Source organism: Coturnix japonica, chromosome 1 (genome assembly GCF_001577835.2).
Source record: "Coturnix japonica isolate 7356 chromosome 1, Coturnix japonica 2.1, whole genome shotgun sequence".
Taxonomy (NCBI): Eukaryota; Metazoa; Chordata; class Aves; order Galliformes; family Phasianidae; genus Coturnix; species Coturnix japonica.
Window position 1 is genome coordinate 19,255,811 of NC_029516.1, and position 4,713 is coordinate 19,260,523.

The following is a 4,713-nucleotide window of genomic DNA, read 5'->3' on the forward strand; positions in this document are numbered from 1 at the left end:
CTGCAAAGGCCTCTATCTCCAAATACTGGTACAATTCTTGAGCTGAAAAAAAATGTTTTTATATAGAGAGAAGGGAGTATTTTTGTATTTCAATGTTGAAACTGTACCTCTTGGTAAATATCAATTTATTTTATTAATAAATAAAATGAAATGGATCCCATTCTTTGTCCTTGTGGAGAAATTGTACAGCAGAGATCATATGTATACACAGATATATTTCTGTCACCCTTTTCTGAAAACCAGTGGTCTACTCTATGTTCCTTAATGCAAATAGCTACTGGCCTGACCTATCAATTGACTGAGCCTATTTGCTATCTTAGATCAAACCCATTCCAAACTTAGTGTGTCAGCAACATGGGGTGGTCCATGCTATGCACTGCATTTGTCTAATATGATATGCTAGCCAGCTCACATGATTTCTGAAACTTATTCTACTGGCATATGATCTTCAGCTTGTCATTCAGCATTTCTACCTTGTAGTTGTAGTTTCTCTGTCTGGCTTTACTTCATGCATAACTTTTACAATGACTTCAGTATAGTTTCTTAAGAGTCATAAAAGTTCCGTAGGAATGCAAATTTGGTGTCAATAGTACGTTTGCTATCTATATATTTTCACGTATTTTTTGAGAAAACATACTTCTTTAGAAATAACTATTTTCAACATTATCTAATGCCTCTAAAAAGAATGTAGGACTTCCAGGATGGATGTGAAACTTCTTTCTCCAGTGCTTCTTTAAGTCTTGGATACAGGATAAAAATATTTATAGAAGTTTGCCCTGATTCAACCATCACATTTGACAGCCTGCACACTGTCTGGAGCAAGTGTTCAGGGCCCAAATTTGCTTTTAATTATCTCCACACTCCAATTCAGACTCGAGTAAATCCTATGTTATACTAAGTGTATGGCACTGAAGGACACTGAAATCCTTCTCCTTGCCTTATTTTTTTTTTTTATCTTCTGTCAACTGTCAAATCCAATTATAAATGATGTTAAAGTTAACTAATTATCAGTATACAGTAAGTAATGCAGTGGAATTTTAATGTGGTGCTAAAGTGTCCTGAAATGAATGGCTCTGGATTGTTAGCATGATATTGTTATCTCTTGACGCAATGTGATTTTTATAAGAAGTAATGAAAAACACTTTCAATAAAGCATAACATTTGCCGCCACTAAAACTAATGGCCAAAACAACACAGATATATCACTTGGGAAGAGGTGGAGAACAAAAGCATTTTCTTCCCAAAACTCTAAATGGATGCCTGATTCTGAGTTTCTTACATCAACACCAATGATCTTAGGAAACATAATTTTTTCATGTTTTTATTCTGATTATTATTTTTGGCTAATTGGTGTTGGTTTGATGTTGGTTTCATTGGACAAGGATTTATGCCTTTCTGCCTGTAGTACTTGGGAACCCTGAAATACCAAACTCTATCAATATATTTTCACAATTCAGCATGATATGCTACCATCATACAAAATTATAGACCCGGAAATGATCTCTCTGAGATAACTTATAATCTTTCTACTTTTTGATGCAATGTAAGTCATATTGAAACTGCATGAGTTTCTACAGGTCCAAGTGTCGGGTCACAGCAACACCAGGCAACCCTACAGGCTTGGGGAGGAGTGGCTGGAAAGCTGTCTGATGGAAAGGGACCTCAGTGTGCTGATGGACAGTTGGCTGAATATGAGCCAGCAGTGTGCTCAGGTGGCCAAGAAGGCCAATGGCATCCTGGCTTATATTGGGAATGGCGTGGTGAGCAGGACTAGGGAAGTCATCCTGCCCCTGTACTCAGCATTAGTGAGGCTTCACCTCGAGTACTGTGTTGAGTTTTGGGCACCTCAGTACAGAAAGGATGTGAAGGTACTGGAGTAGGTCCAAAGAAAGGCAACAAGGCTTGTGAAAGTCTTGGAGATATGTCCTACGAGGAACATATTCTGAAGGAACTGGTGCTGTTTAGTCTGGGGAAAAGTAGGCTGAGGGGAGACCTTAGTGCTCTCTTCAAACACCTGAAAGGTGCTTACATCAAGAGCAGGACTGGTCCCTTGGTGACAGGACAAGGGGAAATGGCCTGAAGTTGCACCAGGGTAAGTTTAGGTTGAATATCAGAAAAATTTCTTTACAGAAAGGGATGATAAGCACTGGAATAGGCTCCCCAGGGAGGTGGTTGAGTCACAGTCCCTGGATGTGTTTAAAACCGTTTGGATGTGGTGCTCAGGGACAAGATTTAGCGGAGGGTTGTTAGTTAGGGTAGTATGGTTAGGTAGGACTCGATGATCTTTATGGTCTTTTCCAACCTGAGCAATTCTTTGATTCTGTGATTCTATACGTGCACTTCAGGTTTCTTGGTATGAAAAGAATGCAGTATTTTCTGCTTCCTTATTCATCACTCCTACTCAGGGTTTATTCCTGAGCACACCACAATAACTTAAAGTAAGAGGATACAAGACTTCATGGGGTTTCCAAAACACTATTATAGTCTGTGTATCATAAATGTACACACATATAGAAAAAAAATAAAAACACACCTGTCAGAATTTCCCCACCTCAGTTGCCTTCCCATTAACATCCATGAGACATGTCTTAGATTCATATGAGGAATCCTAGCTCCTCCATACTGAATGTGAAAGCTCTCCTCTCATGTGCTCTCCTCCTCTCACTTATGGCCTCACTCCCTCTTTCAGACAAGTAATTTTCTTCTTGGCTTGTTGCATCTACTATGGCTAACTACACAGGGCTGGAACAGAGTGATATGATGTCAACATTTGTCATAGAAAACTTGCTAACTGCGAATCCACATGAAATATATCTGCCTGTACAATTAGGGAGGTTAAAAGAAGTGCATTGTGATCCACTTCACTTCCACTTCAGTGGAAGCTGCAAAACCTGTAAGAAAGAGAGGAGATGCATGTAGTTCAAGTTGCTTGAGGACAGTTTTTAATATAGCTGTAGATATAAATTTGTGTCATGTGAATGTGTGTCCTTTCCCTGCTGCCGAACTTGCCTGTCATTGTTAGCTTTCCTCTTGCTCACAGCTTTTCAGCTATGGTAGTTTTCAAACTGTTCTGCTCTTGAAAAAAATGCAGCAGCTTGGTCTGATGGAGAGCAACTGGAGAAAACTTTTTTTCTCTTGGTTTTGTATTCAAGACAAAGAGCATTTTTTGATCTACATTACCAACTCTTTGAATTTTGTTCAAGTATATAAGAAAAAAACAGAACAGTGTTCAAACCATGGTTACAACCTGGATATGGAATACCTGGCAACTTCCAAATTCAGGTCACTGCTATAATCTACATTTAGATTTACTTTTCAGATTATTACATGCAGATTAGCAATTAAGGCATGTATTTATACTTTTAAATCCCTCAACAGTAGTTGCTTCTGAAAAATTAAATAATCACTTTTTCATGGAAATAAACATAGGCAGTGATTGCTTACTTATCACAGATTTTTCACAAGATCCCTATTTAATGAATAATAAAAATAAATTAAAAAATAAATTTCATTTATTGCTTTAAGGAAAGGATAACTGTCTTACATGCTTTTTCAGATGTTTTTGTAATAAACCAGGCATTGAATATCAACAACTACTACGTGGTTCTTCATAGACATTGGCAAAATTCTGTTAAATATGTTCAAATGAGTTTTTCTTTAAAGAAATGAACATGTAAGAGACAGCCTTGCATTAGTGAAAAATGCCTATAAGTAAATCATTTTCTAGCTGATATAATTATTCATTTCTTTCATCTGGGAGATATCCTTATACTAAGTTATGTCACTTTTCTGTGATTTTCAAATGCTCACAAAGGGGGTAGAGTGGAATCTCCATCTTTCATAAATCGATGGCTTTGCTCTTTTTGACTAGAGAAAAGTCAGAACTCCTTGTTTTCACAGAATCAGGAAAACTGAGATTGTAAGGGATCTCTGGAGGCCATCTGGTCCGATCCCCATGGCCACATACCGTACAACACGGGACCATGTCCAAATGTCTTATGAATATCTCCAAGGAGGATGATCACAAAACTCTGTACAACTTATACCAAATGCTCTGTCACAGAACATTGCACCTCCAGACTGTTTTCTGCAAAGCTGCTTTCCAGGTGGTAGTCCCCAGCCTGTATTGGTGTATGGGATTGTTCTACCTCTGGTGCAAAACTCAGTATTTTCCCTTGCTGAACTTCATGAGGTCCCCACCAACACATTCCTCCAGCTTGTCAAGGTAACTCTGAATGAAAGTACGACCCTCTACTTTGTCAACCACTTATCCCAGTTCTGTCATCAACAGACTTGCTGAGAATAACCTCTGCGTCATCATCCAGACATAGAACAGAATGGCAGCTAATACTGACCTCTGTGATACACAGCTACTTATTGACCTCCAACTAAACTTAGTACCATTGGTCACCACACTCTGATCTCAGCTATTCAGGCAGTTTTCAGCCAATTCATTCTCTACTAATCCATATTTCATCATTTTCAGTAGGGTTAGTGCTAGATGAAAGCTTTCCCAAATCAGCACAATAAGTAAAGGCATACATTTCTTCAACTGCCAAGAGATACGTTATTTAATTAACACTACATCTGCTAGAAAATCTATTGCATACACAAAAAAAAACCCCAAAAACAAACAAACAAACAAAAAACAAACAACAACAACAACAAAAAAAAAACAACCAAGAAAAACCCAAACTATTTGACTGTATTCTA